This window comes from Balaenoptera physalus, assembly GCF_965194825.1.
Source record: "Balaenoptera physalus genome assembly, chromosome: 10".
In the NCBI taxonomy this organism is placed as follows: Eukaryota; Metazoa; Chordata; class Mammalia; order Artiodactyla; family Balaenopteridae; genus Balaenoptera; species Balaenoptera physalus.
This window is the reverse complement of record NC_138889.1, coordinates 73,808,750-73,833,718: the sequence shown is the minus strand read 5'-3', so window position 1 is coordinate 73,833,718 and position 24,969 is coordinate 73,808,750. Positions and strand designations below refer to the sequence as shown.

The 24,969-nt window shown below is 34.9% G+C and overlaps 1 protein-coding gene across 19 annotated transcripts in view; it reads left to right on the top strand.

Moving 5' to 3' along the window:
• The window catches only part of SOX6 (SRY-box transcription factor 6), a 627,969-nt gene that overhangs the window by 196,324 nt on the left and 406,676 nt on the right, over nt 1–24,969 (top strand). For 2 of the 19 annotated variants that reach the window (XM_082476538.1, XM_082476527.1), the window contains exon 1: nt 7,726–24,969. This exon is cut by the window's right edge and continues 3,138 nt beyond it. The exons of 12 other annotated variants lie outside the window; for them this stretch is intronic. The gene's annotated coding sequence lies outside the window, so the exon portion shown is untranslated. Of the gene's footprint in view, nt 1–7,723 lie in introns of those variants that run through there. 5 more of the 19 variants (XM_082476540.1, XM_082476535.1, XM_082476539.1 and 2 more) reach the window with 5 other exon arrangements.

Sequence of the window (24,969 nt, the reverse complement as noted above, 5' to 3'; positions counted from 1 at the left end):
CCCCTGTTAAAATTTTTGGGTAATGTATATATAGTTAAGCTTATATCCAGTTTTAAATTATAATTTAAAAATTTAATTACCTAGCAGCTTGCCTTTGTGGCTCAGAGTCATCATGATGCACTTCTGATTCCTGAACTGCTTCTTGAATTGAATTGTCTATTAAGGCTACCTATATCTATGTTGAGCGGGCCCCCAAACTGCTGTGCTTTTTGAGTTCTGGTATCTGCATTTTGGATTTTCTGTCTTTGCCTTTGTTTCCAGACTGTAAAATGTCATTTCTTGGTAATTAGTGTTTTTGCCTCTAGTAATATTAATCCTTCTTCCATACTCCTATGAACTGCTATTTCTATTTGGCTGCGGGCTGTTAAATTAGATAAGAAGAGGGGGAAACTAGCATTTTATAAAGTTCCTTTCTGTTGTACAGCACTAATACAGGTGCTTTCACATAAATTATGCTATTTAATTTTCACAGTGAGTCCCTGGATTATTGTTAGTTCAATTTTCTTAGACAACAGAGAACCATTTATGAGTGCTTACTATATGCGAGGCACTGTGCTAAGAACTTTACATATACTATGTCAATTGGGTTTATTTCTGCAACACTCCAGTGAGGTGGACTGTTTTACAGATAGAAATACCTAGATTCAGAGAAGCTGAATAACTTGCCCAAGATCATAATACTAGTAAGTAGCAGAATCAGGGTTTGAACCCAGGAGTGTCCCTCAAGTAATTAAAAGCACTATAATTTTATCTGAAGTAAAAGTAAAGAGATTCTGAGCTCCAGAATTCTTCTTTAAGAAAAGTAAATGAGCTTTAGTGTATTACTTTGACATCTGTTTTGGCTTTTGCTTCCTTTCTAATTCTCCTCATTGCTCTGTTATAAGGATGTTGCTGTATAAATGATCTATGGAGAAACGTGGGTGTCTAAGGAACTCAATATTCAGGGCAAATTAATCCTAAAAGAATGAAGTTTAAAAAATTTACCAAGGAAGGAGCAATTCTTATTGTTGTTAAATAAGCCCGTCATTCATAATTCATAGAATCATGAGTGTATTCTCTGCTAAATTTCCTATATCAAAAGGTACTGATTTATGGATTTACATAGAAGTTAATACAGTAATTAACCAAAACACCATTGTATTGATTGTCCATAGCTATCCTTCTTGAGGAAACGGGTTTTAATCTCAATGTATATTTCTAATTCTACATGAAATGAAGGAGTAATTCCAAGGAAAAAGCCTCATTAGATTATTTTATGGTAGTTCAGAGGTTAAGTGGTGGTTAAGAACTTGGTCTTTAAAGTTTGTCTGCCTAGATTAAAATCCTGACTTGACCATTACGGGTTTTGAGGAAACAGGTTTTAATCTCAATGTATATTTCTAATTCTACATGAAATGAAGGAGTAATTCCAAGGAAAAAGCCTCATTAGATTATTTTATGGTAGTTCAGAGGTTAAGTGGTGGTTAAGAACTTGGTCTTTAAAGTTTGTCTGCCTAGATTAAAATCCTGACTTGACCATTACTAGCATAATCTTGGACAAGTTAATTTATATGTGCCTACTTTCTCATACGTAAAATGGGGATAGTGATAATAATATCTACATACTAATACCTACTCCAATATGTGTTGTTTGTTTTGTGGACTAAATAAGTTAATATATGTAAAATAACTACAATGATGCTTGTACAATAAGTGCTTTACAAGTGTTACTATTATTATTTTAATTTGAACTATTTTTCAAACCTCTGAGTTCTGTAAAAACTAACAATCTTAAGTCTTTGCCTATGAAAACAGTATATTTTTCACTTCAAAAATAACCTAAGTAGTGTCTTCCATTATTCCCTCTCTCCTTCCTTAAGATCTACCCTGAAGTTGACAATGACCTCACAGTGAGTTTTGTAACTTCATTTTAGATTATTTCTTAGACCTAAGCACAGAAACATCCAAAGTTACAGTATTTTATTCGGAATGGACACAAGCTTCATGTGAGGTATCAAATATAGCATCTCTTTACCTTCATATAATTTCTTCCCAGGTTGTGAGATTTTTTTTTCTGCCATTTGAAAATATGATACATTAGGCAATTAGGTTAACAGTGGAGTCCAGCAGCTGACTTGAGTGTTGAATGTGCATTGGTATCCTATAATGGAGAGGACTCCTTGTTTATTTGCTATTTTATTTTTGAAAGAAAGTTGCAAATGGCAATTTACTCTACCCCCCCCCCCCACTATGGTGTACATGTGCAAGACAAAGATAAAAACTATGTTTCCTTCGTGGAAGGGTGTGGAGGTAGAGGATGATTTCAAATTAGAAATAATGACAGCAATAGAGGCTTCCAATGAAGATACTGTGGCCACCAAAGGATAAAGGGGAGAAGCTAATTTCTGAAGTTGAGGTATTTGATTAAACATTTAGGTTGCTCTTTATGTGTACAGGTGCCAGGTATGTTGTTATTTATGAGCTGAAGAGACAGTGTGTTTGACAAAGGTGTTTATTGGATGGTTTGATGATGGTTGGGAGAGAAGCAATATTGAGATATCCAGAAAACCTGTAATAAGTAAAAAATATTTTGATAGGTAAAGACTTTTGCTTTTTAAGGCTTTTGCTTTTCTTTTATAATGATTAACTGTGAGAATTGGCTTATTGTAATGGTGGTTTATTATCTTGGATAATAACATTGACTTAGAGAAAAAAAAATTACCAGATTTTGATTAGAATGTCTAATGCTTTCTTTTATTACTTAAACGAACTTTCTTTTTTTTTTGAAAGAGCTTACAACTTTGTCAACCTCAGGTGACTTTATGTTTGAATGTTTATTTTTTAAAGTCTAGCATTCTGCCTGTGTGTGCCTCTGTGTGTGTTTGTTTGTGTGTTTGTGTGTGTGTGTATTTGGACTGGAGGAGGAAATGGGGAGGAAGGTGAAATTTTAAGGAGATGGAAAGTCAGTGAAAGTTGACATAAGGGACTAGAGTTTTGTATTGAAAAATAAAAGATTTCAAGCATGTTTTCTCCCTTAGCAAGAAAAATGAAACTGACTTATGCATATTTCCATGAAGAATGTAAATACCATATGCAAAATTACAGGAACAAGCAAACTTTCTAAGAAATGGAAGAAAATATATATGACTTAATAAAATTTTAGCAGAGGTAAAGAGAAACTTTTTTTGAACATACTTTTAAATATAGTGTCCAACTGGGATAAAGTTTCAACAGAACAGGCTGGGCCATTTATAGATTACAACACTTTTAATTTTCTCAATGTTACAAAGTGTTGATTTTGATAAAGAATTTGTTGATGCTATATCAGCTTCTCCATGTGGAGGAGTGCTACTGGGTGATTAGTTAGACTTGGAGCTTGTGGCCAAAATTCAGCAATTTGGTCCCCAGTTCTTCTGGCCTTCTGAAAATGGGAAAAAGCTAGTAAGTTTTTCTGAGTCTTGATTCCCTGTGAAAGAAGTTCTTCAAGGGTGTCTGCTTTTTCCTCTTTCTTTATCTTCTTTCTTTCTTTTCTTTTTTTTTTCTTTTTTTTCGAAATTCTCTTTTTGTCTCATGTTGTTACCATCTTCATCTATATTTAATTAAATAGATACTAATTTTGGAGGTACTCCAGGTTTTATATTAGCTTAGTTATATGAAAATTCTTTATATTTCTATCCATTTTTACTGTGATTTTAAAGCCAAAGAGTCTAATTTTTCACTGTAAGTTTAAAGCTGAGGAATCTAAAACTTGATGAGATTAGTTGATTTGCTCAAGGTCACATATTTAGGAATCCAGATCAGGACTGTTGGTAATGCTACACTGCCAAATAATTGATCCCTATTCAATTTGTTTGTTTTGCCATATTGATGACCAGTGTCAACGTTTATTTTGTTTTAAATCAAACGTTTAACCATGTGCAGTTATTTTAATTTACTATATCTACCTGTCTATCAATAGATGGACACATATCAAGGAGATTTACTTCATTGCTTTGTAGGGCTCATTTGCAACTTGATATAGTACTTTTAGAGTTTCATCATTTTAAATACAATTTCTAATTGGATAGAATATACTAATACATTTATGAGATTTGCTTTTTGAAGAGAAACTATCACATCTTTTTGTGTCTGTTTTGACAATAAGAAGGCATATGTTATTTTTTGCTTTTCCATAAATTATAGGCTTGTTTAACAATTAGAATGGATTTGGAGAAAAGGGTAAAATATAGTCTTTTTCATTGCTTTTCTTTTTTCTGATTAAAAAACAAACCATGGTTATTGGAGAAAATTTGGAAAATATAAAAAAGAAACTAAAAAAAACTTCCATAATGACATCTAGAGATACCTCAAAAATGCTTATACTGATTATATCCTTCAAGTTCTTCTACTTAGATACACATATTTTTTAAAAGAAAAATGGTATCTTATTGCACATGCTGTTTTTGCAAGCTACTTTTTAAAAGTTAACATACCATGATGATTTTCCCCATGTCATTAAATATAATCCTGCATACCTTTTCTTTTTAAAATGAACTGTTATTTAGTACAAAAGTAACAGTTACTGCATATAAGAAATTTAGGAAACACATATAAAGATAAAAAGAAGAAAAAACTGCATTTCCTTGTCCAGATATAATCATTATAATATCAAGGTTATATACATCCAGTATTAAAATTTTATGTTTCTCTCTCTAATGTTTATATCTATATCTCCTTTTTAAACAAAAATGGAATCATATGGTAACAAATGCTTTATATTCTGCTTTTTTATTTAATAATATATATCATATCGTTTATATTTTCCTATGAACCACTATTATTTTACATCATTATTTTTAATGGTTGCCTACTATTCTATTTTTGGACATTCCATAGTTTAACTGATCATCTATAGTTATTTTAAAAATTTTTACTATTATTAACAACATTGCAATAAACTCTTTTGTAGCTCAATCTTTGCACACATCTCTGATGATTTCTTTAGTTCAAATTTTTAGAAATGAATTGTCAGTTAGTCACTTTTTAAAAGCATTTGATACATATTGCCAAAATGCCCTCTAGAAAAGTTGAACCGGTTTACTTTTACTAGCAGTGTACGAGAGTACTCATCTTGCCGCATCCTTGCTTACAATATTACTGTCGTTATTTTCAACCATTGCTAATATGACAGGTAGAAAATGGCAGCTTATTTTTAGTATAATTGTATTTCTTTGATTAGTTGTGAAATGAAATATTTCTTCATTTGTTTATTGCTCATTTGCATTTCTTTCTTTTCTTTTTTAAAAAATAAATTTCTTACTCATATCCTTTGAGAAGTAGCTTCAATTTTAGAGTCAGACTGTTGGTGACAGTATTTGAATCTTGGCTCTACCATCACTACTTACCAACTCTGTAACCTTGGGTGTTTACTTAATCTCTTGGTGCCTCAGTTTCCTTATCTGTAAAAGTTTTCTGTGTGTCATAGGGCTGTTGCAAGGATCAAATGAATGAACATATATAAAATATTTAGAATAGTCCAGCACAAAGTAATGCACATTATTATAATCGGCAGTTAATACTTATTCATTTGTAAAAGGTCTTTATATGCTGAAAATATTAATCCTTTATCTTATATGATGCAGATTCTTTTCCAACTTTGTTATTTTGTCTTTCAATTAAAGTTTTTAGAAAATCAATTCTCTCTCATCAAATCTAAACTTTTATTTTTTTTCCTTTTGAGTTTCTGCCTTTGGTGTCATTTTTAAGAATGTCTTTTCCACCCAACATTATGTAAATATTCACTTGTATTTTATTATAACATTATCTTTTTTTTTACATTTAATTTTTTAATACATCTGACATTTATTTTGTTGCATGATATGCTATTAAGATATAAAGAACCAATTTTCCCAGCAATATTAGTCATATAATCCATCTTTTAAACACTACAGTTATCCTAGACTAAATTCTTAGAGATACTTGGGTCCATTTTTAACTTCTTTTATTAATAATCAATCTGGCCATCCATTTGGCACACTTTTAGTTAGTGATATTTTATATTTTTTAATTGAATTATGTTTCTTTTTCAGATTATCTGTGTTATTCTCAAGCATTTGTTTTTCCAGATGAAGTTTAGAGTAATTTTATCATTTCTTCCCCCACCCACCAAAAAAACTCTGTTTGTGATTTTTATAGAAGTATACTAAATTTATAAAACAGTTTGGGATCATATGATTTTTAAACTGATACATTATATTTTACTTTAAGGATACATTTTAAATTTAATCCACTGTGCTTAGCACATAGTAGGCAGTCAACACAAGTTGTTTAATAAATGTTAAATATGTTAATACTAACTGCTGAAATTTAGGTAGTTTTAATTTTTCTCTATCATAAGCAGTACTTCAGTGAACATATTTAACACATAAATCTTTGAATACCACCATGATTGCTTCTGTGGAATAAATTCCTAGACATCTAAAATATAGTTCAAAGAGTATTTTTAATGATTTTGATGTACTGCCAAATCACTTTCTAGAAAGGATGCACTGATTCATACTCCCCTCAGCAGTTTGAAATCATACTGTTGTGATCAGCTCCGTACGTGTCTCCCCATTGTAAGCTGAAATACCAATTTCTAATAAGCTTAAAATTAATATTTCATGGTAAAAGAAACATTTTTACTTTTTAAGTGCTTGTTTATATTTTCTGAGTGTAAAGGAGAGGCACATTAAACTTGTTGAATTTAGAGTAAAATACATGTCTCCTATTCTATAGGATAATAAACCAACCAATGTAGATATAAATCCATGTGCCTGGGCAGAGTCACATGTGCAAGAAACCAGATGATGGTAATAGTAATAATAGCAATAATAATAATACAGTAAATATTATTTTAAGATAATGTCTTCAAGTGGCTTTTTTCCCTATTCCAAATTGTATTTCTTCTTTATACTGTAAAATCACTTCTCCCTCTCTTCTGATAAAAGAAAATCCTGTTCACTTAGTTTGAGTGTTTATCCAACTTTAGCTCTTTTAATAGTGACAGAATATTTTCACCATTACCTTGCATGGACAGTGTCACTCCTATGACCAACTGGCTTTAAGTTGCAATTTTTGTTGGAGGAAAAAATTCATTTTTATTTTGTTTTGTTCTTGCATACCTGGGAACTGAGATTTAAACAAGAAAGTAAACTAACATTACAGTTTTGAGTAGTTGGTTGGAAAGAAGCTAATAAACAAAGGGCTTTAAGTACCCTGGTTCCTTTAGTTTTCTTTTCTTTAATTAATTAATTTATTTGTTTTTATTTTTGGCTGTGTTGGGTCTTCGTTGGTGTGCACAGCTTTCTCTAGTTGTGGCGAGCAGGGGCTATTCTTCATTGCAGTGCACGGGCTTCTCATTGTCATGGCTTCTGTTGCTGTGGAGCACGGGCTCTAGGCACGTGGGCTTCAGTAGTTGTGGCATGCGGTCTCAGTAGTTGTGTCTCGCGGGCTGTAGAGCGCAGGCTCAGTAGTTGTGGCGCATGGGCTTAGTTGCTCCACGGCATGTGGGATCTTCCCGGACCAGGGCTTGAACCCATGTCCCCTGAATTGGCAGGCGGATTTTAACCACTGCGCCACCAGGGAAGCCCTCTTTAGTTTTTATTGATCTATTTATTTATTTTCATTCTTCCTCTTTATCTCTCTTGATGCAGTACACATTACCACAAAAAGAGAGTAAGGCTCAATCAATTGCGATGGTATAGCTATTACTACTGTATTTTAAAAGTTGAAGTCCTCTTTGCTTAGAAACAAATGCCAATAACTTGAATATCTCTGTAACCACACCTTTTTTATATGTAAAAGGTTTCTTTGTAGTTTGAGTTTTTAGTGTTCTGAAGAATAATACCCCTTAACACTTTCTTATTTTTCTTTTTCTCTCCTTTTCTCTTTCCTACCTTCTCTCCATCTCTCCCACCCACTCTGGTCCCTCCATTCCCCCCCACCCTTCCCTTCTTTCCATCAGGGTTAAGTTTAGTTAGTGTTAAAGAGATAACAACAGTCAGCTCTGGAGTCTGAAATGTTCCATCAGTAGTGCATTGTTTTCCCCATTTTCAACAGTTGCCTGGGGAGATATAAGTTGCTCTATGCTTGGTCTATAGAATGTAATCACGGGCTTCAATGATCATGAAGAATTCTTCCCTTATTGTCTTCACTTTAACCTCATAGAGACCATATGAAACTCTTACCCTTAGCAAGAGTGCTGTGATTTTAAAATCCAATTTCCTCAACTTTTCCCATATTCCCAGTAACCATCTTTTGAAAAGAGGTTTTAGCCATTTAAAGGCAGGAGTGTAGAGGAAGCAGGTGAAAGATTCTGCTTATAATTATAGCTAACTCTATCAAACATGCATGGATTATGTCTTGAACATTAAGTACAACAGTTTTTTAATCCTGGGATGACTTTCCCTTAACAGCCAGCATGTTTCTCTTTCTCTGTTTCAACTCTTGTCTCTACTGTCACCCCTTGCCAGTTTTGGGGGGATTTCTAGTTTATTTTAATATTGACCTTGAATCAATGTAATTCAGAAGGTATCGATCCAGGAGGAAAAAACGTCACATTATGTATTCCAGAACTATACATAAATGACTTGAGATTAACCAAATTGTTTTCTGAATATACTCTTTGTATTAGATATTGCCTCCATTACTATAATCATATATCATTCATCAGAGAATTATGCAACTATAGGTTTTTAGTGAGTTCTTTAGGACCAGAGCCATTTCCTTTGTCTTTTGTATACGGTGCTCAGTGCTTTGAAGTTTGGATGTCTGTATTCTAGCCCCAATCTTCTTTGGTGCTTTGGAGTTTGGAGAACTGGATTCCAGTCTGAACTCTCTCTGCTACTAATTAACAGCTAGTTACTTGCTTGAGCAAGTTGTTTAAGCTTTCTAGACCTCTTTCCTTTCAGTTGAAACAGTCTTTGGTTCAGTGATGCAAACTATCTAATCTCATCTGGAGAGATTAGGTTTGATGAGTAAAAAATGTCATTACTCTGTTTTATAATGTGTATAACTTCTGTTTGAGTGAGTAGGCCAAAAAGTAATTGGTGTGGACTAGTAAAGTTTGAAAAGGATTTAAGAAGTGTTAGTTAAAAATAGTGAGCTTTTGAGATTTTTTAAAAATGTAAGTTGATGAAGTTGTAACTATTTCTCATATCTTTTCCCTAATGGCAGTAGTCATTTTTTGGTTAGATAACCCTTTAAGTTCCATTTAAAAAATTGCTAATAGGCATAATGTTAGCATTAAGTTTAACTTTCATACTTTCACCCTGTGGTTTTTGACTTGGTTGTTTCCTTTTCTTAAAACAGTGATACAACGTGGCACAGCCTCAATAATTACAGAAATAAAGAGAAGGGGGAAAAGTGTAGAAAATGTGAGAGAAAGAGAGGGAGGGAGGGAAGGAGGGAAAAGGGAGGGAGGGAGAGGAGAGGGAGAGAGAGAAAAAGAGAAAGGAATGAATATGAAAGGAATAACAATGAATCGGGTCGTTCCTTTCTAAGTATTTTTCTGGCCTTCAAAAGCAATTTTACTTTACTATTTCTTGTATTTTGCAGGGGATAAGTCATCTCCTGTTTTTTAATTTTAATTATTTAAAATATTTGGGTCACATTATGGCACATGTTTAAGCAGCGATTAGGACATAAGTCTAGTGCTAGATAGGAGAAAATGATAAAAAGCAACCTAAACGTCCATCAACAGAGGAATGGGTACAGAAGATGTGGTATATATATACAATGGAGTATTACTCAGCCATAAAAAGAATGAAATAATGCCATTTGCAGCAACATGGATGGACATAGAGATTATCATACTAAGTGAAGCTAGTCAGGCAAAGACAAATATGACATCACTCATATGTGGAATCTAATTTTAAAAAATGATACAAGGGAATTTATTTACAAAACAGAAACAGACGCACATATTTCGAAAACAAACCTATGGTTACCAAAGGGGAAACATGGGTGGAGGGATAAATTAGGAGTTTGAGATTAACATACACACACTTACTATATATAAAATAGATAACTAACAGGGACCTACTGTGTAGCACAGGGAACTCTACTCAATATTCTATAATAACCTATATGGGTAAAGAATCTGAAAAAGAATGAATATGTGTATATGTATAACTGAAGCACTTTGCTGTACACCTGAAACTAACACGACATTGTAAATCAACTATACTCCAATGAAATTTTTTAAAAAACAGAAAAAGGAGAAAATGGTAAAGACATTAATACTAAGTTATCATTTTTTTCTATTTTAAAATGCATTCCACATGTGATATTTGAAATACCATTTGTATTGCTGGAAAAGTTAATTTTTAGAGTGAGTTTGAAATACATTGTCATTATTTTACCTGCACAACGCTAAGAAGACAGAAGGGTTGGAAACAAAAGCTACAAACCTGTGAATTAGTGATAGCATACCTCAGAGTGCCTATATAATATGATTAGTAGAGATTCTAATGAACTGAAAAAAAAAGGAGTTCCTGACAATGAAAATATTCTGAATAGGGTTTGCAGATTTTCTGATTTTGGGGGTAGACTTTTCTGTAGGACTTTACATGTTTTATAATAGGTAGTTCCCAGGTATGTGCATGTACAGTTCAGGATGTTCTGAGTGATGAAGAGGCATTGTCTCAGTCCGTTGGGCTGCTATAACAAAATAACCATAGATAGTTTATAAATAATAGAAATTTATTTCTCACAGTTCCGGAGGCTAGAAATCTGATATCAGGGTGCTGGCATGGTCAGGTGAGGGCTCTCTTCTGGCTCACAGACTTCTTGTTATATGGTGGAAGGGACTAGGGAGCTCTTTGGGATCTCTTTTATAAGAGCACTAATCACATTCATGAGGGCTCTACCCTTATGACCTAATCACTTCCCAGTGGCCCCACTACTAATACCTTCACCTTTGGGGGTTATGATTTCAACACATGAATTTCGGGGAAGACACAAACATTCAGACCAGAGCAGGCATAGGGAGCTCAGAGAAAGATTTGGCTTTATGATTTAGGTAATTATGGTGCAGTGTAATATTGTGAGATGATATCTGCATAGAAGCTGTAATTGTATTGAGTTAAAGATGGGTCAAAATGCGTAATCTTTAGTATTTATTAAATATACCAAGGGCTTAGAGGCTGTATTAGCAATGACAGGTAATATAGTCTCTTCCTTTCTTCCTTTCTCTCTTTCTTTCTTTCTCATGGTTATTATCTAATAATGCTCAGGGTATATGATATATATATATATATATGTTTATTAAACATATTTGTTATATACTTTAATTTCTTAAAGACTACAGAGTTAAGCACATGTAAACCATAAAACCACAAACTCTTGCAATAAAATTTGGGTAATGCCTGGGTATGACTGTACCCACCAATTAAATTCTCAGGCGTGATGCCACACCATTTGCTCGCAAGAGTCACTGTTTCCAGAGCAGTAGGGGAAGATGTTGTAAATGACAAGAACAATCTAATAGAATAGGAGGCTAAGTTTATTTGGCAGTGAAAAAGTAACTCAAAGAAGGAAGTTGGACCTAAGGGAAAAGAATAAAATGTGAAAGGAGGAGTGTGTAAAAGGAGGAGACTTCAATCAGTGGTGCAGAAACTGAAGAAGAGCCCATATGCTTGGATTGACTACTGACACGTTTCTGTTTTAGGCGAATGTTGAGAATTTATTTCTCTACGTTTTGTAGAAGTGCAGAACTGCACATTGTGAACTGTCCTTTGTGGTTGTCTGAATTATGAAAACATGTTAGGGACATAAAGCTGAATTATGAAAACATGTTAGGGACATAAAGCTCAAATAGTTTGTGTCACAACTATAGTTTAATGATGAAATTATATTTCTTTTGTGCACTGGTGTTCATAGATGTGCACATTCACAGACTAACATGCTACTGTGAATAATTTTCTGCACAATGTCATTTTCTTCTCCCATTGTTCTTGATAAATAAATCTACACACTATGACATTACACTTTTGAAGAGTTAAAAAATGGTTGTGTCATATGACCATCGCCAGTTCTGAACATAGTTCACATTAACTAATGTGGGATTTTATAGCATCAGAAAAAAATAATAAAATGTCATAAAAATGATGGGTAGGGGTTCACAGAAAATGAAAGAAAATTTATATATCAGAACTTAAATTAAAATTTTAATTAAGGATCTTTCCATTCCAGTTATTCCAGCCAGGTGTTCAGCCAGTGATGGCAAACACCGGCTTTGTCCATCATTTCAAAGATGGTTAATAATTTCATTCTTCTATTACTTTGCTTTTATTTTAATTTTTCTGCAGTTTTCCTTCTGTGAAAGATGTTCAGCTTCTTGTTCAACTTCTTTCAGAGGTTAACTGCATACTTCTTTTGGAATCAGTTATTATTGCCCTCACTCAACTGGGCTTATCTTTGTGTGACCTTTTGAAGAAGTAGCCTTTCCAACAAAGTGCTACTCTTAGCTGTCAACCTGAGTCTTTGTTAGTGCTCTGTTCTCTCTTATGACTCACATAGTCTTGATTGGTTGGCTCCTCAACTTAAAGCCTGCCATCTGTCTCTACTTTCCCTTTCTTTTTGCCTTTTCTTCCTATGCCATTAATTTGTCATTCTTTCTTTTTGAGATATAATTGATATATAGCACTGTGTAAGTTTAAACTGCACATCGTAATGTTTTGGCTTACGTTTAGTGTGAAATGATTACCACAATAAGTTTACTTAACATATCATTATTTCTTTTCTGCTAGAAAAATCTGTGTTTCTCTACTGTACAAGTTTTAAAAAGTCTTTAGTATACTTACTAAAAAGTCTTTAGTATGCTTTAGCATATTTTAACATCACACATAAGTGTGATAAAATGAGGAGCAGAACTGATGAACTTGTGTTTCTTCTCCATTGTTACTTATTTTGGTCATTTTGACTAACCTGGCTTTTGTAACCTATATTTTTAGTAGGTTTAATAATGTATGTATCACCAATTAATCAGTAAATCAGCCAATTATTTATTGAATTACTATGTTAAGTACTATGGTAGACATAAAAGAAGTATAAAATGATTCTCACCTTCAGTAAGCCTGCAATATAAATAAATTCAGGCAGTATTTAATGTTGAATTTCAGAGCATTTACTTGTCTTTCAACAAATATTAGGTGCCTTATAGAATAATAATAATAATTAACATATACTGAATATTGTCTATGGGCCAGGCATTGTGCTAAGTGCTTTAAATATATTATATAATTTAATCCTTTACATAATTTCTATGAGCTAGGTTTTATTATTACTACCGTTACTATTTTATAATGAAGAAAATAAGGCACAGAGGTCAAGTAACTTGCCTAGGGTCACAGAGTTACTAGATATTGCAAGAATAGTATAAGCCAGGCAGGCTGACTGTTAAACACTGTGCTAGGGAGCCTCCATATATTATGTGGTAGGATTATAAATGCATTTTGAGATTTTGATAGAAAAGTCTAAGTAATTTTGGTATAGTACTTACTATAGTATTAGAGTTTATAATACAGTTTCATTCTTCAGAATATAGTAAATATTGATCATATATACATATGCACATATATGTCACACTGTATTTCTATGTGTGTTTTATATTTATTCATTCCTTGGTGCTTTGGAGTTTGGAGTTTCACTTAACAAATGTTTACTGAGTACTTACTATGTACCAGGCACCATATGGTCATTAAAGATACATCAGTGAACAAAACAGAAATTCCTGCCCTCAAAGAGCTTACATTATAGTGAAAGGAGAAAAGCAATATAAAAAATAAATTATTATATAGTAAGTCAAAAGATAAATGCCATGGAGAAAAATAAAATAAGGAAGGGGAATAGGGAGTGCCCAGTGTGGAAATGTGTCCAGGTTTAAGTAGGATGGTCAGAGAAGGTCTCATTGAGGTGAAAATCTTTCCTCACAGACTTAAAATAACAGCAAAGGAACCATGCATATACCTAGGAAGGAGTGTTGCAGGCAGAGGGAGTGACCAGTGCAGAGACTCTAAAGTTGAAATGTGCCTGGATGTTAAAGCAACTGGAAAGAAACCAGAATGGCTGGAGACAAATGAGTGAAAGGGAAATAATAGGAGATGAAGTCAGAGAAGTAATAGGAACCAGATCATATAGGAACTGGTATATCATTGTGAGGATTTTGGCTTTTACTGTGTGTGAGATGGGATGCCACAGGAACATTTTGAGCAGAGGAGTAACATGATTTGTCTTATGTTTTAAAAGGATCATTTAGGTAGTTTCTGGGAATAAATTTTAGGGATACAAAAGAGTGGGAGCAGAATGACCACTTAAAAGGCTACTACAATGATCTGGGTGAGAGTTATTGGTGGCTTGGAGTAGCAGTGGAGATGGTGAGAAGTGGTTATATTCTGAATATAGTTTGAATGAAGAACTAACAGCACTTTCTAATATGTTGGATATGGAGGATGAGAGAAAGAAAGGAGTCAAGGATGACTCCAGGATTCTGGCCTAGAAGCTATAAGGATAGAGTTGCCATTAAGTCGGGTGGGAAAGGCTTTGGGAGGAACAGGTTTTAGGAAATATAAGACACTCAGTTTTGGACATGTTAAATTTGAGATGCCTGCTAGATATCCAAATGGAAATGTGGAATGGGCAGGAGAGAGGAGTGGGCTGGAGATGAAAATTTATGACTCTATGAGAGTATACAGATATGAGTATAGTACTTCTAGATCTTAGTCTATTATTTGTTCTATTTGAAAGGCCTATTTTCTCATTCTTTGGTTAAGATAGTATGAAAAGATATATATTATGTTTAATTCTGAGTGGTAAAATATAAATTTATTCTGTTGTCAATCTTCTGCTCTGCCTGAAGTTTTATACTATACCAAGTATAGTCACATCTAGTCAGGAGAACAAAAACCATGATAAATAGTTACAGTGGATGGGATTTCCTTGAGGATCCTTGTTACACAGGTATTGGAAGCTTGAAAAAGCAAAAAGAAGCTGAGGCAACCCAGATATAACTGTAGGGAGCAGTTACCAGCCATTAGGTTGGTGGAACAAAATGGAAGAACATGGGTTCCTTGAACTTAGGAACTTGGAAAAGATTATGACTGGGGCTTGGACTTCTGGGGAGAGGGTGTGCTGTGTGGCTTGTGCTCAGACAACTGAGGGAAACATGGCATGGCTTACGCTCTAATCACTAAGAGGAGTGTGGCCAGCTGGTGTTGGTATCTTTGAGGGGGTTAGGCAGCTGGTATTGGGAGTGCTAAAAGAAGCCATTGCTGGTGGGAATGTAAAATGGTGCAGCTATAAGTGTATTTTGCTGCTGGAGGGATGCTGTCACCTTCTAGTTTCCCACTAGTCCCTCTCATTGGCAGAGCCTAGTAGGAAGCCAGCTGGCAAGGGAGCCTGGGAAATATAGTGCCCCAGAATCACAGAGCAGAGTACTGAAGGGTGATGTGAGAGTCAGGAGACAGTAAGTAAATAATTGGCACATGTACTGTGAATGTTAAGATATGAATAAAATTTTAAGACCTCATTCCATTGAAATGTTCAGCAAAGTGGGACACTTTATATTTTAAGCCATAGTACTTTGGTTATTTGTTGATAACAAATGGGAGATAATATTTGGTGTTGAAGAGGATAATAACTGATTAATTTTAAGAATTATTTGGTTTTCAAAATTTTAAGCTACTTTCTGTCTCTAGGCAAGAAATTAGTTCACTCATTCAGCAAATGTTTATTAAGCATTCATCATGTGATAGGTACTATTCTTGCACTTAAAATATATTAGTGAATACAACAAATAATTTTAGTTCTCATAGAACTTATATTATAGATGGGAGAGACAGATAACAATAAGCATGATAAGTAAGTAAATTATATAGTGTATTAGAAGTGTATAAGGGCTTTTGGAAAAAAAATATAGAGTATAATAAGGTGAATTGATAATGAAAGGAAGTGGTTTTAAATAGGATGATCAAAGTAGGAGTCATTGAGAACATGACATTTGAGCAAAGACTTGAAGAAGGTAAAGGAGTAAGCTGTAGGAGGGGAAATTGTTATTTTCCATTTTTTTGGATAATAGCCTGCCTAGTGGATGTGATGTTGTATTTCATTGTGGCTTTGATTTGCATTTGCTTAACGACTGATGATGTTGAACATCTTTACATATATTTATTGGCCATTGGTAGGTCTTTGGAGAAATGTTTATTTAAATCCCTTGCTCATTTTTTAATTGGGTTTGAAGTTGTTGTTATTGAATTGTAGCAGTTCTCTATGTATTCTGGATATTAATCTCTTATAAGATATATGATTTGAAAATCTTTTCTCCCTTTCTCTATGTTGTCTTTTCACTCTCCTGGTAGTGTCCTTTGATGCACATAAGTTAATTTGATGAAGTCCAATTTATCTATTTTTCTTTTTTTTTTTAATATATTTATTTATTTTTGGCTGTGTTGGGTCTTCGTTTCTGTGCGTGGGCTTTCTCCAGTTGCGGAGAGCGGGGGCCACTCTTCATCGCGGTGCGCGGGCCTCTCACTATCGTGGCCTCTCTTGTTGCGGAGCACAGGCTCCAGACGCGCAGGCTCAGTAGTTGTGGCTCACGGGCCTAGTTGCTCCGCGGCATGTGGGATCTTCCCAGACCAGGGCTCGAACCCGTGTCCCCTGCATTGGCAGGCAGATTCTCAACCACTGCGCCACCAGGGAAGCCCATCTATTTTTCTTTTGTTGCTTGTGCTTTTGTGTCATATCCAAGCAGTCATTGCAAATCCAATGTCATGAAGACTTCCCCTATGTCTTCTAAGGGTTTTGAGGTTTTAGCTTTTAAGTTTACGTCTTTGATCCATTTTGAGTTAATTTTTGTGTATAGTGTAAGGTTAGCGTTCAACTCCATTGTTTGTGTAGATATCCAGTTTTCTCAGCACCATTTGTTGAAAAGACACCAATTTACTTTTTATCTGAACTTTTTATGAATTTAGATATTGGGGAAAAAGAGATTAGAGATTTATTGTTTTTCATAATTGTCTAGTGTTCAACACTCTTTTTGCTATGTCTCTGTTGCCTGCTGTCCTTTGCAAAACATAATAAAAATGCTAGTTAATTGAAGAATTATTTTCTGGCCAATATACAGTTAAAAGAATACTATATTAGCTGTAATGTTTTCTAGGAAAGTTACTTTTATAATGTGCATAGGCTTTATGTTTGTGTATATATATTACCTTGAAGTGCTAGACAACATTTTTTCTGTACACTAATATCAGTGTTTAGTCCATTGGAAATGTGGCCATTATAACTTTTCCATCCATACTTTTGTACCTATAAGTTCCTAGTATTTTTAATCATTCACTTTCATTTTGTGATGTGTCTAAGCTGAGGGTGAGATTGAAAGTTGTGTTCCATGGTGATTTCTAATTGCTTGGGATAATTATCCGAGATTAACCTCATACTTCACTGGGATGTTCTCTCTTTTTCTTTTGCCTTGTGCTGTGGTTACACATTACTGACTGTGGTTTGAGAGCCAGTTCTTTTCTTTAAACCCCAAGGGAGAAAATGTGGTTGCTATCTGTGTCATAACTGTGTGAATGGCTTGAGCTCTCGGGGGCATCATTAGGGATCTCAGTGGAGAGCATGCTGTCTCTTTTAGCCTATCATGAATCTGGCATGGTGTGAGGGAGGGTACATTTGGGACATTGTTCTTTCCTCTGCTCTTGTTTTCCTGACTATAGTTCTCATGTTGGGCCCAATAGAAAACTGGAGGTATATTTAGCCTGACAGTAACAATTGCAAAAAAGAAAAAAAAAAAAAGGACAATACAATGTACTTCAAATAAGGAACTTTACTTCTGTTTCAGAAACAAAGCAAAACCAAAATCAGAACACACATAGATGCAAAAGGTGCTTCATCAAAATCCATACTATACCTTAAATCTAGTCTGAGGAGGTAGACTGCAGATTCAGATTTCCCTTCTCTACTTATTACACTTGAATAAATTTCACTTAAATGAACTAGTTATTCTAGCAAACTTCTGACTTCTGCACCATCTTTTGAGGAGTTATTGATTATTTAATTTTTGCTGACCCAGTAGGGCCAACTCACTTTGATGAAAACTTGTAGGTGTGTTGATGGTTTTACACTCTGACACCTTTCCTGTGATGTTTGTATTTGGGTTACAAATTTGGGATTTGACCTTATCTGTTAGGTATGGAAAAGAAATGAAAGAACTAGATAGAAATTTATAAATTGTGACACTGATGTGTGAGTTCTATGTTCAGTAGTGATTCATTTTGAATACTACATTTACCTAGTATATTTGTATACATCTTAGTGCAGAAAGAAAGAAATTATAATAGGCCAAGGGTTATCAATTAATTTATTCTCTGTGGCAGTTGTTGAACAGCAAAAGCATGGGATTTGGACCTGGATTTAAATCATTGTTCTGCAATTTACTTGTAGTATCCTTAAGCCTTTCTCATCAGTTTCTCATCAATAAATTGGGGATAATATTACTATAATTGTCATAAACTTTGGAAGGATTAAATGAGGTATTATTTGCATCTCTTTTTCTACTTGAAATAGTTCTCTATAGTACAAAAGGCATTTCTCTGTGTGTGTGATTTGATTTAATTGTATGTAGATAATTTTATAATTCACTCCCTTTTCAGGGATGTCAGAATGCAAGAAGAACTGGAGTCCTTTCTAGCCAGTCCCTAGCAGCTGATTAAACACTGTATAGGAGAACTGGGAAATATGAAAGATGGCAAATGAAATCCTGGCAGAGAGAATAGTCTAATCCCAAAGGACATTTTCAACAATAGCCTGGGCCCTATGCCTAGTACTTAGAGGGGCCTATGGTACGATACTCCTGCCCCTCACTGTACCATTCCCAGAATCTTATTTGTTAATGCTTGGCTTTATTAATAAAGTCTTGACCACTTGTTCGGCACTGCATATGGTTGGTTGTGATTTCCAGCTGCCCTTTGGGCTAAAGTGTAAACAGTAAGTAGATTGTTATGTTCTTCTATTAAGCTTAAAGCTGTGATCTCATGTCTGTACCACATATGTCTGCAACCAGAAATATATCCTTTTCCTGGTCTCATGGAAGAGAAGCAGCACTGTGTCTGAAAAGAATCTGAATTCATTAGTCTAAGAGCTTTCAACTTTTCTTTTTACTGAAACCAAAGAACAAAATAAAGGCATAAAAAGTCATGAGCATCATCAGTAGGATGTCAACATGACACCAAACAGCATAATATATTGTCAAGATGAACGTTTAATCTGGTGACTGAAATTTCTATACATTTGGCATTTTTGCAGAAGACAGAATGCAGGCAATAATCCAACAGTCCAGTCACAAAGAGAGTCTCAGTGCAGTGGATTTGAAATAAACACAACAGTTTGTCTGAGTGACTGAAAAAATACCCATTGATAGAACTGGCTCCTAAATTCTGGCCCAATTGCTAGTGTGCTAGGTTAATTAGCATCAATTTTTTTGCTTTAATATGTTGATCAGGGATGCTATTGTTATTGTTTGGTGGTGATTTTTTCTTTTTCTTTATTTTTTAATTTATTTTTTCTTTTTAAATCAGTTTCAACTACTTGACATTACAGATGTTTCAACTGTTCCCATGGTGTGAATGCTAGCTAAAACCCTGAAGTTCTAAGCTCTCTGGAAGAGGAAATTTATAATAATACCATTTTATACCATACAAACAAGATGCTTTTAGATGTATATTTGTAAATATTTGTTACTTATTCTTCACAGTAGTAATGTCCCCCATTTTCAGATGACGAAACTGTTTAAGTTTGTTTAAACAACTTGTCAAGGTCACAGAGTCCGGATTCATACCTACAGCCAACTCCATTCTTGGCATCTTCCAGCTATGTCATGCTGCTTCTGCCTCTTTATAACTGATTTTATAAGATAGCTTTTGGCCTCTAAAATATGCAGTATTTCTGAGAAATAATACTAATAATTAATTTCACTATCTTTTATTTGCGTGGTGCTTTATACTTTTCAAATTGATATTATGGCCATTAGTTCATATATTCTACCTGACTACCATTTGAGGTAATCAGGATAAGTATTATTATCCCTATTTTACAGATGAGTCAAATAACCCCAGAGAGGATAATGATTTTGCCTACTGTCAAATAATTTATTAGTGACAGAACCTGAACAAGAGTTAAAGTCTTCTTGCTCCCAATTTAATGTTCCTGTGAAATCTCTGACTTCCTTAAGGGAGGCCTGACTGCAGAGCAGATCATTTTTGCAAGTGCAGCTCAGGAAAATTCCTCTTCAGCTAGGGCAGTAGGTAAAGTTTTTCTTTCTCTGAAAATGCAAGTCTTTAGGCCACCCAATTATTTTCTAGCAAAACTCACTGGGGAAGGGCTTGTCCTGTAAGTCCTGACATTTTTTTCAGGGAAAGAATATTAGCATAGGGTTATTTTTGCTGTGTATTGAGCTTAGCTAATTTCTGCTGGAGTCTTTTAGCTCAGGGTCTTGGTCCAGAAGCTGTTAAAACTTCTCTGGTCTAACTGGAATAGAGAAATTTCATGGAGGAGGAAAAGTTAGGTTTGAAAACAAAATTTTCTTAATAGTTAATTTGTTGGGTAATGTGGTATGCCAGTAGCACCATATGGTAGGTGTGGTTTCTGAGTGTTGGTAGAAATACAAAAGACATTTAATAATTCTTCTTACCATCAAGGAACCCAGGAGAGACAGTGTGGTGATGGAAAAGAACACTGGGCTTGGTTATCAGAAGAGTTGGGTTTTGGTGCTAATTCTCCTATGACTAGCTGTGGGATTTGGGGCAAATTTCTACCCTTCCCGATCAGTTCCCTCATCTGAAAAGTAAGGAGAAAGAACTAGATAACTTTTAAGGGTAACTTCATCCCTAAACTCTTTCAAATCTTATCTCTTGACCCCATTACAGAAAAATTAAGTGTTAAATTGTCTGGTACTAATAAGTTCAGAGGTAAGCAAATACGCAGAGACTCACTGTTGGGGAGCTGACTTTAATAACTGAATAGTCCTTAAAAATAAAGTCCTAATTGGATTCATGAAAATTATTGGGTGTACCTAGACTAGTACTAGGTCAGGGCACAGTTCTTAGCTCTACCACTTACCATTTGTTTAACCGTGGGTAATTTATTTCACCATCCTGAATCTCAGTTTCCATATCTTTAATATAGCAATTACCTCCATTCACTTATAAACCTTTAATGAGCATTAAGCATTATGCTAGATGCTGAGGCTATAAGGTGGTCTTTTTCCTTTAGGTGCTCAAAGTGTCTCTCTGCCAGGGACATTTGCAATTGAATTTTCTCTAGTAATGGAACCACATAATCTTAGAGGTGGAAGAAATCTCAGATTTGGATTTGGAGTGTGAGTTTATGAGGGCAGAAACTTTACTTTGTTCACTGCTTTATCCCAAGAATCTACAACTGTGTCAGGCATGTACATATACATACTGAATGAATTAATAAAAGAAGAATAGTGAGAAAAATAATATTTGGGTTACATAGAGCCTTCCTTACCTGGAACCATGTGTTTACGTGTTAGACTGGCGATGTGCCACTGCTTATGGGCACCTCTATGACTAGAGAGGTAAACAGGGATATCCTCTGTGGGCATAATCACACTGACTGCCTCTGCAGTGAAATGTCTGTCATTCCTTGCATATGAATGTTGAAAGAATTTCATGTGTTAGTTCTGAGAAAGGGTGGATTTGTTTGTTGATCTCTGCTCCCCAGGAAGTTGTAGAGCTCTGAAGCAGCAGTTCCCTTTACTTTGTGGCATAGAGTTCTTCAGCCATAACAAACTCTAGATAGACTTACCTGCTTTTTAAATTTTTTCTTCCATTTTCAGACCCTAGCTGCCCCCACATCCTCGCCACCATGCACACAGCACACCGCACAGTGCTTCTACATAATCACCCTTTGTTTTACTTTGTTCTGCAGAATTATGCTGTGCTGTATGGGGAAATTGCTTTATTTTCAGGGTTCTAGATTTTGTCTGGTTTTCCTTTGGCATTTCCCTGAACAGAATCATGGGGCTTGTTTTTCATGTGTCTGTGACACCACTGTGGTGTTGTACCGTTACAGAGATTGTTACACTGCCCAGATCCAGGGAGGAGGAGTAAAGTTAGGGAACATGGAGGTGGAAAGCAACCAAGAGGGCTTTTTTCATTACTTATTATTTTACTTTCAAGAGGGAGATGTGAAGTTTCCTTAAAAGAGCAGAGAGAAATGAGACCTGTCATTCTTATGCTTCAGTCATTGTCTATTTTGCAATCACTATTACCTTTTTTTCCTCTATAACACAAGAGGCTCTTCTTTTTATTTGTTTGTTTTAAGAGAAAACCATATGATACAAAGAAAGGAGCTTTGTTTTAGAGGACCTGGCCTTTAGTCCTGGCTTCTCCACTTCCTAGCTAAATAACTATAGAAAGTTATCTTCTCTGAGCCTTATTTGCAGAGGCTGATTTTGTAGAGATGATAATGCTACTGATTTCACCAAGTTGTTGTATGAGTTAAAAGAAATAATATACAGGAAAATGCTTCATAAATTATAAATTATGAATTATATGCAAACCTACATCTCTTGCCTCCACTTTCTCCATCATCTCTAAATTATCAAGAATTTCTTGTTGCCTTTTTAAAGTAGAAATATAACTTGTATTTTTCTCCCTGACTTTTGCAATAGCCTAATCAAGTTTGAAAGATTTGGAAAATCAACATTCTGTTTTCCACTGTTTCCTCGGGATCTTCATCAGGCCATTTCTCTGACACACTGAACAGCTGTTGTGTGTGTCAGTCCAGAGGTGGTTGCATTTCACTGGTTCAAGATTACATGATTCTGGTGTAGAGTTGCAGAGCTTTTGCTAATAGTGGTTGCTTGCTCTGACGTATGCTATATAATTTGGTGTATTAATGAGAGAAAGTCAGGATGGATGCTTTACAAATCACAGAGACTTTGTGAAAATGGCACAACTGGCACACTCTAATTTTTTTCTAAAGAGAAATGCTTCTCAATTTTCTTTTCTTCTTATTTTTCCAGCAGTTTTGTATCTGCTGCTCAGGGGGTTTTTTCTACTATATGCAGACAAACTTCTTTCCATATGTCCTTTATTCAGTGTTTACAGCAGAAGTCACGTGTGAGTTTTATAATTTTTTTAAGGTGTGAGAGTTGTTTAATCTTAGAACAACATCTATTGAGTGAAGGTAGTATTTTTAAAGTAGTCAAGGGAATGCTGACTCTGAATTGAAACCACATGTATTTGGATCCTGACTCGGCTACATATTAGCTGTGTGACCTTATGACAAGTCACTTAACTTTTTTGCTCCTCAGTTTCCTCTGTAAAATGGGTGTAACATTAGTACCTACATCATTGGTCATTATGAGGATTGAATTTATATGTGTGTGTGTGTGTGTGTGTGTGTGTGTGTGTGTGTATACATATATAGTGTTAGCTGTTATTGTTATTATTACTGAAAACTTCCTACTATTAATGTATATTGGAGCCAGTCAATACATTATGAAGCCCTAGTATGTGCTTAGGATTCTGCCAGTTATCTTGGGAATACATATTATATGACACAATTCCGTCCCCCCTAGAGGCTTGGTCGAGAGTAATGTAAGGCATATTTGGATGGTAGAAATTGCCTGAGCATTTGCTGCAGGGCTCTTAAATGGGTTGACTGATTGGGGACATAGAACATAAGCAGAACAAGGAATTGACAAATACAAATCTGTCTTGATCAAGGTAAATGAGTGTTACAGAAATAATTGTAGTAGGAATGCAATGGTAGGCTGATACGTTCTTGAAAGGCTTTTGGAGGAGGTAAGATATTAGCTGAGCCTTGAGTGTGGAATCTGGAAATGAGAAGCAGTGTCACCGTGTGGGAGAAGGAGTAGGCAGTGGGAATAGGAACATCATAATGCCGTGGAAAGGGTGCAGCCAAACAGATCAGGGTTAAAGCTCTGGTGCTGCCTCTTACTGGCTTTGTGACCTTAGGTAAGTTACTTAATCTCCTAGAGCCTCAGTTTTCTGTACTATAAAATGGGGGTAATGATATTTACTTATTTAGGTTATTGTGGGTCTTAGAGCTAACCCGTGTAAAGCAGCTAGCATAGTTCTTGGCACATAGCATTCAGTAAGTGATGTAATTGGGAATAGAGTGTAAAAGTTAAATGTATGGGATTTAAAGTCAGGCAGGACAGGTTTGAGTCTTCTCTACCATTTACTAGCATTATAACCAAAGCCAAGTTACTCTGTGCTTCACTTAGCTCATCTGAAAACGGGGATAAATTAGTAGCTTCATTGTGGAATTTTTTGAAATTTAATGAGGTACTGTGAAGCATAAGTAACGAACATGGCACATAGTATGTACTCAATACCCATTAGCCATTATGTTATTTTTATTAGTATACTATCTCTCTTCTTCCTTCCAGGTATTTCTTTTGTGATTATTCATATTCTTTCATCCTTTCCTCCCCCCTCTCTTCATTTACCTTCTTTCAACAGCATTTATCAGTGGTGGTTGTAGAGACTGAAAACAGAGACTTAAAGGAATGTGGAGGTAGAAAGTAACTGGTTAGCACCAGTCAGTACCACATGTCCAGCAGAGCACCAAGGACAAGATAAGAAAAGAGCAGCTAAGCACACATAAATACAAATGACAGGAGCATAAACATATATACAATCTTCTGGACGACTCATCCTTCTTAAAGTCACTGGAGATTTTTTTCTTAAGGGAAATTCAGATCACATTACTCCTTTCATTAAATTCCTTCAATAATTTGCTATTTCCCTAAGGATAAAATCCAAACTACTTTGAATTGCATTTGAAATCCTTTCCAATCTGTCGTCAGCCCATCCTGCCAGATTTTTTTCCTGTTACTTCCCACTACACGTCCCATATTCCATTCCACTTTAAAGTTCTTCCCCTTCTTTGAATATAACCATATTCTTTTATAGC